The following is a 9,507-nucleotide window of genomic DNA, read 5'->3' as shown; positions in this document are numbered from 1 at the left end:
TGAATTTTATTACTGTCTAAATTGGAAAGGCCAGAACCTATGAAGAAACCTAGAGAGGAACCAGGCTATGAGGGGTGGCCAGTCCTCTTCTGGCTGTGCCGGGTGGAGATTATAACAGAACATGGCCAAGATGTTCAAATGTTCATAGATGATGAGCAGAGTCAAATAATAATAATCACAGTGGTTGTCGAGGGTGCAGCAGGTCAGCACCTCAGGAGTAAATGTCAGTTGGCTTTTCATAGCCGATCATTCAGAGTATCTCTACTGCTCCTGCTGTCTCTAGAGAGTTGAAAACAGCAGGTCTGGGACAGGTAGCACGTCTGGTGAACAGGTCAGAGTTCCATAGCCGCAGGCAGAACAGCTGAAACTGGAGCAGCAGCACAGCCAGGTGGACTAGGGACCGCAAGGAGTCATCAGGCCAGGTAGTCCTGATGTATGGTCCTAGGGCTCAGGTCCTCTGAGAGAGACAAAGAAAGAAAGAAAGAAAGAAAGAAAGAAAGAAAGAGAGAGAGAAAGAAAGAAAGAAAGAAAGAGAGAAAGAAAGAGCGAAAGAGAGAAAGAGAGAGAGCATACTTAAATTCACAGGAGGGGTCGGGAGACACTGTGGCCCCATCCAACGATACCCCCGGAGAGGGCCAAACAGACAGGATATAACCCAACCCACTTTTCCAAAGCACAGCCCCCACAACACTAGAGGGATACCTTCAACCACCAACTTACCATCCTGAGACAAGGCTGAGTATAGTCCACAAAGATCTCCGCCACGGCACAACCCAAGGGGGGGCGCCAAACCAGATAGGAAGATCACGTCAGTGACTCAACCCACACAAGTGACGAACCCCTCCTAGGGATGGCATGGAAGAGTGTGTCCAAACTTTTGATTTGTTATGTATGTCTCCATGTTTCAGCTCACCTCCATCAGATACTGCCAGACCCTGTAAGCACAGACATAAACCAGTGAATACATCTGCTTTGGATTAGGGAAACAACAATCAGAAACACAATGATTTAATATATGACGTACCATTTTTGGGGGGGGGCATAAATCCTGTGATCTTTAGCAGACTTAGAGCTGAGACTGTGAGATAGACAGACACAGAGACAGACAGACAGAGGGAGCGAGAGACAGACAGACAGACAGACAGACAGACAGACAGACAGACAGACAGACAGACAGACAGACAGACAGACAGACAGACAGACAGACAGACAGACAGACAGACAGACAGACAGACAGACAGATTAAATCATAAACACACTGATAAATCCAATTTACTGCACATATATTGCATATTCCAATACTAGGAACATTGCCCTATTGCTTCAGTTCATTGAAAAATTCCAAGAGAGACATTGATAGATCACTGAAGAAGGGTTCCGGTAGTGTTCTTATCTGAACATACTTGCTTTGTACCGATTGCCACTTCCTAACTGCACAGAAAGTCTTGCCATAGAAACATGGCCAGGAAGTGTTGCCATAGCAACAAGACCACAAGCTGATGTGTGTGCACTCTACACAAACCTATGTCTCCTTTTGCCGCCTTGTCTGAAGCAATATTATTCTCATTCATGCAGACGCAATAGTATACACCAAAACATGAAATCAATACACTGAACAACACACAGCTTGGAAATAGTTTGTGGTATCTGAGTTTTCTGGGTGTTGGTCATACAGTATGTCAAACTGACCAATATTTCTGTGAAATATAACCTATAATTAATTACAATATGAGTTAAATAGTTTTCCTTCCAAAAATGTTTTTATGAAGTATGTTAAAAAGCAGCTTTTCTGTGTTGGAATGGTGTTGGTGTACCCCAACAACAGAATGGTGTGGATGTATACCGGTCATAAAAAGTATTCATACAGTATGAGCAGACCACTGACTGGCCAGCTCATCCTTCTCAGAGGATGACATTATCCTCTATCAGGAAATAACAAGCAAGTTTGAGGTGGGGTTTTTGAAGTGTGTTTTCTCCGATTTATGCTCTAGTCACAAATACTAGAATAGGATGAGTCAACAACATTAATTTGGGTATAAGTTAACAGAATATTAACTTTTAAAAGTGAGATTTTCACTGGACAGTAAACCATGAGAAACTGCCAGCCACTGTAAGTGACTTAACAAACGTTGTCACTACCATAAACCACAGCTCAGATTAAGTCTGATATTAGTTAATAATTAGTTGATCAATTATTTTTCTACATGTGAATTTTATTATAGATTTACCCTTGTGATATTCAGTGGTTTGATGCTGGTCCCAGTATTGTGTCTTCCAAGTCTCCGTCTGAGAGAAGTTCTCAGGGCAAAGTGAGAGAAACCTTTGGTGAACTCTTTAAACATTATTGTTTTCTGTAAAATATACTTTCAAAACACTCCATCATTGATCAGATATGGAACAAATGGAAAAATCACGTCACACTTGGCAAAACTCATATTACTTGTTTGAGCATGTTTCATACTCTCTGAAAACCGTAAACTTCCATAACAACCCAAGGCTAGCTGGCAAATTTGATCAGAGATAGCCCAGAGGGTTAGAGTTAGAGTTAGGGTTAGGAGCTCCAAGGGGATCTGATCAGAGATAGCCCAGAGGGTTAGAGTTAGGGTTAGGAGATCCAAGGGGATCTGATCAGAGATAGCCCTAAGGGTTAGAGTTAGGGTTAGGAGATACAAGGGGATCTGATCAGAGATAGCCCTAAGGGTTAGAGTTAGGGTTAGGAGATCCAAGGGGATCTGATCAGAGATAGCCCAGAGGGTTAGAGTTCGGGTTAGGAGCTCCAAGGGGATCTGATCAGAGATAGCCCTAAGGGTTAGAGTTAGGGTTAGGAGATCCAAGGGGATCTGATCAGAGATAGCCCAGAGGGTTAGAGTTAGGGTTAGGAGATCCAAGGGGATCTGATCAGAGATAGCCCAGAGGGTTAGAGTTAGGGTTAGGAGCTCCAAGGGGATCTGATCAGAGATAGCCCTAATGGTCACAATAGCTACAAGGCACAAAAGGAAATTCCCCCAAAAACCCACAATCCTCACAAGAGGCAGAATATCCACTGCACATGTTTAAATTAACATAAAAGTATTGTACCTTCTCTCTGGAATCTCCAGCTGTTTTCCTCAAAGGACAGTGGCAGGACGCAGAGGTCTCCATGGCTGTGGTGGAGCCTACTGGAGTAGACAGAGAGAGAAATGGCAGAAAAGGAAAGGTAAACAGCTTTGGGCCGCTGATGCCAGGAGACTGGTCTGGGGCTCACAGTGATGATGGCCTATCACTGAACAAAGACCATCACTGCCATAAACCAACAGCAATAATGGATATAAAACTCAATGGGTAGGAGACAGACACACACAGCAACCGCTCAGGCGAAAGTCTCAGGTAGTCTCCTCCTTCTCCATTCCAGTTTCACAGTGACTGTCTGTTCCTTAACCTGTGTGAACCAGTCAACATGTAATCCGCCATAACCCATTTTAACATAAACCAGCCTACATGTAATCCACCATAACCCATTTTAACATAAACCAGCCCACATGTAATCCACTCATAACCCATTTTAACATAAACCAGCCCACATGTAATCCACTCATAACCCATTTTAACATAAACCAGCCTACATGTAATCCACTCATAACCCATTTTAACATAAACCAGCCCACATGTAATCCACTCATAACCCATTTTAACATAAACCAGCCTACATGTAATCCACCATAACCCATTTTAACATAAACCAGCCCACATGTAATCCACTCATAACCCATTTTAACATAAACCAGCCCACATGTAATCCACTCATAACCCATTTTAACATAAACCAGCCCACATGTAATCCACTCATAACCCATTTTAATATAAACCAGCCTACATGCCTGTCATGTTTTGTCATTGATTATCATGTCTTGTCCCTGTGCTTCCCTTCTATTCGTTTCCCTCTGCTGGTCTTATTAGGTTCTTTCCCTCTTTCTATCCCTCTCTCTCCCCCTCCCTCTCTCCCTCTCTCGCTCTCTCTCTCTATCGTTCCGTTCCTGCTCCCAGCTGTTCCTCATTCTCCTAACTACCTCATTTACTCTTTCACACCTGTCCCCTATTTTGCCCTCTGATTAGAGTCCCTATTTCTCCCTCTGTTTTCCGCTTCTGTCCTTGTCGGATCCTTGTTTGATGTTTGCTGTTCTGTGTCCTTGTTCCGCCCTGTCGTGTTTTTGCCTTCTTCAGATGCTGCGTGTGAGCAGGTGTCTATGTCAGCTACGGCCTGTGCCTTCCCGAAGCGACCTGCAGTCTGTGGTCGCGTCTCCAGTCGTTCCTCTCTACTGACGAGAGGATTTCAGTTTTCCTGTTTTGGATTTACCTAAGATAATATCCAGGAGTATCGTTTTTTGTTTAAGACTGGAATAAAGACTCTGTTTCTATTAAGTCGCTTTTGGGTCCTCATTCACCAGCATAACAGAAGGATCCGACCAAGAATGGACCCAGCGACTACGGATTCTCGCAACACTGCCGTCGAGTTCCAGGGAGCAATGCTCGGCAGACACGAGCAGGAATTGTCTGCTGCTCGTCATGCCGTTGAGACCCTGGCCGCTCAGGTCTCCGACCTCTCAGGACAGTTTCAGAGTCTTCGTCTCGTGCCACCAGCTACTTCCTGGTCTTCCGAGTCTCCGGAACCTAGGGTTAATAACCCACCATGTTACTCTGGGCAGCCCACTGAGTGTCGCTCCTTTCTCACCCAGTGTGATATTGTGTTCTCTCTCCAGCCCAACACATACTCAAGAGAGAGAGCTCGGATCGCTTACGTCATATCACTCCTTACTGGTCGGGCTCGGGAGTGGGGCACAGCTATCTGGGAGGCAAGGGCTGAGTGTTCTAATGATTATCAGAACTTTAAAGAGGAGATGATACGGGTTTTTGATCGTTCAGTTTTTGGGAAGGAGGCTTCCAGGGCCCTGGCTTCCCTATGTCAAGGTGATCGATCCATAACGGATTACTCTATAGAGTTTCGCACTCTTGCTGCCTCCAGTGACTGGAACGAGCCGGCGTTGCTCGCTCGTTTTCTGGAGGGACTCCACGCTGAGGTTAAGGATGAGATTCTCTCCCGGGAGGTTCCTTCCAGCGTGGACTCTTTGATTGCACTCGCCATCCGCATAGAACGACGGGTAGATCTTCGTCACCGAGCTCGTGGAAGAGAGCTCGCGTTAACGGTGTTCCCCCTCTCCGCATCTCAACCATCTCCTCCCACCGGCTCAGAGACTGAGGAGAGGGAACGGAGAATCACCAACCGCCTTTGCCTCTATTGCGGTTCTGCTGGACATTTTGTCATGTCATGTCCAGTAAAAGCCAGAGCTCATCAGTAAGCGGAGGGCTACTGGTGAGCGCTACTACTCAGGTCTCTCCATCAAGATCCTGTACTACCTTGTCGGTCCATCTACGCTGGACCGGTTCGGCTGCTTCCTGCAGTGCCTTGATAGACTCTGGGGCTGAGGGTTGTTTTATGGACGAAGCATGGGCTCGGAAACATGACATTCCTCTCAGACAGTTAGGGAAGCCCACGCCCATGTTCGCCTTAGATGGTAGTCTTCTCCCCAGTATCAGATGTGAGACACTACCTTTAACCCTCACAGTATCTGGTAACCACAGTGAGACCATTTCCTTTTTGATTTTTCGTTCACCTTTTACACCTGTTGTTTTGGGTCATCCCTGGCTAGTATGTCATAATCCTTCTATTAATTGGTCTAGTAATTCTATCCTATCCTGGAGCGTTTCTTGTCATGTGAAGTGTTTAATGTCTGCTATCCCTCCTGTTTCTTCTGTCCCCTCTTCTCAGGAGGAACCTGGTGATTTGACAGGAGTGCCGGAGGAATATCATGATCTGCGCACGGTCTTCAGTCGGTCCAGAGCCAACTCTCTTCCTCCTCACCGGTCGTATGATTGTTGTATTGATCTCCTTCCGGGGACCACTCCCCCTCGGGGTAGACTATACTCTCTGTCGGCTCCCGAACGTAAGGCTCTCGAGGATTATCTGTCTGTTTCTCTCGACGCCGGTACCGTGGTGCCTTCTTCCTCTCCCGCCGGAGCGGGGTTTTTTTTTGTTAAGAAGAAGGACGGTACTCTGCGCCCCTGCGTGGATTATCGAGGGCTGAATGACATAACGGTTAAGAATCGTTATCCGCTTCCCCTTATGTCGTCAGCCTTCGAGATTCTGCAGGGAGCCAGGTTCTTTACTAAGTTGGACCTTCGTAACGCTTACCATCTCGTGCGCATCAGAGAGGGGGACGAGTGGAAAACGGCGTTTAACACTCCGTTAGGGCATTTTGAATACCGGGTTCTGCCGTTCGGTCTCGCTAATGCTCCAGCTGTCTTTCAGGCATTAGTTAATGATGTACTGAGAGACATGCTGAACATCTTTGTTTTCGTTTACCTTGACGATATCCTGATTTTTTCACCGTCACTCGAGATTCATGTTCAGCACGTTCGACGTGTACTCCAGCGCCTTTTAGAGAATTGTCTCTACGTGAAGGCTGAGAAGTGCGCCTTTCATGTCTCCTCTGTCACATTTCTCGGTTCTGTTATTTCCGCTGAAGGCATTCAGATGGATCCCGCTAAGGTCCAGGCTGTCAGCGATTGGCCCGTTCCTAAGTCACGTGTCGAGTTGCAGCGCTTTCTCGGTTTCGCTAATTTCTATCGGCGTTTCATTCGTAATTTCGGTCAAGTGGCTGCCCCTCTCACAGCTCTGACTTCTGTCAAGACGTGCTTTAAGTGGTCCGGTTCCGCCCAGGGAGCTTTTGATCTCCTCAAGAAGCGTTTTACATCCGCTCCTATCCTTGTTACTCCTGACGTCACTAAACAATTCATTGTCGAGGTTGACGCTTCAGAGGTGGGCGTGGGAGCCATTCTGTCCCAGCGCTTCCATTCTGACGATAAGGTCCATCCTTGCGCTTATTTTTCTCATCGCCTGTCGCCATCGGAACGCAACTATGATGTGGGTAACCGCGAACTGCTCGCCATCCGCTTAGCCATAGGCGAATGGCGACAGTGGTTGGAGGGGGCGACCGTCCCTTTTGTCGTTTGGACTGACCATAAGAACCTTGAGTACATCCGTTCTGCCAAACGACTTAATGCACGTCAAGCTCGTTGGGCGTTGTTTTTCGCTCGTTTCGAGTTCGTGATTTCTTATCGCCCGGGAAATAAGAACACCAAGCCTGATGCCTTATCCCGTCTCTTTAGTTCTTCTGTGGCTTCTACCGACCCCGAGGGGATTCTCCCTGAAGGGCGTGTTGTCGGGTTGACTGTCTGGGGAATTGAGAGACAGGTAAAGCAAGCACTCACTCACACTGCGTCGCCGCGCGCTTGTCCTAGTAACCTTCTGTTCGTTCCTGTCTCTACTCGTCTGGCTGTTCTTCAGTGGGCTCACTCTGCCAAGTTAGCTGGCCACCCCGGCGTTCGGGGTACGCTTGCTTCTATTCGCCAGCGGTTTTGGTGGCCTACTCAGGAGCGTGACACGCGCCGTTTCGTGGCTGCTTGTTCGGACTGCGCACAGACTAAGTCAGGTAACTCTCCTCCTGCCGGTCGTCTCAGACCGCTTCCCATTCCTTCTCGACCATGGTCTCACATCGCCTTAGACTTTATTACCGGTCTGCCTTCGTCTGCGGGGAAGACTGTGATTCTTACGGTTGTCGATAGGTTCTCTAAGGCGGCACATTTCATTCCCCTCGCTAAGCTTCCTTCCGCTAAGGAGACGGCACAAATCATCATTGAGAATGTGTTCAGAATTCATGGCCTCCCGTTAGACGCCGTTTCAGACAGAGGCCCGCAATTCACGTCACAGTTTTGGAGGGAGTTCTGTCGTTTGATTGGTGCTTCCGTCAGTCTCTCTTCCGGGTTTCATCCCCAGTCTAACGGTCTAATTAAGTCGCTTTTGGGTCCTCATTCACCAGCATAACAATGCCCATATGGTCATTTAGACCTACACTGTATAGACCTGTGAGTACCGTGTTTTTATTCCTTAATTCAAGAAAATAATATTGACATCCATCCTTGTGTAATATACTCTATGTGACACCATTCACTGTAACATTTAATTATTTGCAGTTACCTAAACGTTAGATCTGCCTGTGGCTCACTCATACTGAGAGTACCTGAGGAGAAAAGATGAGTGTGAGCTTGTAGGGCTGGCATCATGCGTACAGAATAATACTGGTGGATAAGTGTGGGAATGTGCGTCAGACGAATATGACTCATGGCAATACGATGCATGGGTGGACGAGGACCAAATACTAAAACCAAACACAGAGAGAATTTGCTTAGAAATTTCAGAGTTTCAAAGTCCAGAGAAATGTTTTTCTTTTGGGATAGAATAGAGTTTATCGGCAATAGAAAAGCGAAGAGATTCCAGGGTGCAATGGAAGTTTAAAACACAAATTGTCTCAGTAGTTTATGACATCATCAGAATAAGCTCCCAACCCCTTTTGTCTTCTTGTATGGCGTTATCCTCTCGCTCAACGTATCAGCAGCAGTGCAGCTTGGAACTGCCCAGAGCTGGAGCAGACTGGACCTCAAACCGGACTGAGTCAGACGTGCACTGTCAGGGCTCTCAGCTCTCACTCTAGGCTCTGTCACAAATGGCACACTATTCCCTAGACAGTGCACTACTTTTGACCAGCGCAGGTCAAAGGTAGTGCACTATATAGGGAATAGGGTGTCATTTGAGACAGAACCTAGAGGCATCAGGCCATGAGACTGAGAGGTAGTCACCACTAGGATTACCTTGGCAACACCCTCTCCTCTTAGCAGTCCAGGTGTTTGTATTGCAGTGAGTAAGTAAGGAGGCCAAACAGAGCGGTTGGTAGGGCTGCTATAGTTGTCATTTAATTTTAGTCAGGGTTGCTTTCTCTAAAGTCTGATAATATTCCAAAATAATGTACAATCTTTTTTTGACTGTCTATTATATAATTTACAGTCATTTAACAGTCATTTGTGCTGGACTGCATTGTGTAAACTGTAGCAATCTGCCAGGATTGTGGGTTTGACTCCCACGGGGGACAAGTACAAAAAAGTAAGAAAATGTATTCACTCACTACTGTAAGTCGCTCTGGATAAGAGCGTCCACTAAATGACTAAAATGTAAATGTAAAACGCAATACCTCTTTGTTTTTTGTCACTCTGACAGTCTGGTTCAGCTGTTGCTCAGGGTTGGCACATTAATAATTGAGGATAGAGACTGGAGACTCGAGACTGTCACACTCTGCAGCTATACAGGAGGGGAGGATGTCACTCACGACAATCACTGCAGGAGCAAAGTCAATTTAAGAAAGATTACTGTGACATAACTAAGGGGGACAGCCCAGACTGGCTCTATTGTGGCTCTGTCCCCTTTTAGAGGACAGTGAACAAAGACTACCCTACTTGGTTTATAATAGACCCAGACCAGGGAACTGCAGGCGTTTGTACTGAGAGAGGAAGAAAAGGACACCCAAGCTTCTAATTCTTTAGTAAAGGTCCTCTGATGGTAAAATGAAGTTGTGATTCTTT

Source organism: Salvelinus alpinus, chromosome 24 (assembly GCF_045679555.1).
Source record: "Salvelinus alpinus chromosome 24, SLU_Salpinus.1, whole genome shotgun sequence".
NCBI classification, from domain to species: Eukaryota; Metazoa; Chordata; class Actinopteri; order Salmoniformes; family Salmonidae; genus Salvelinus; species Salvelinus alpinus.
This window is presented reverse-complemented; position numbering follows the sequence as displayed.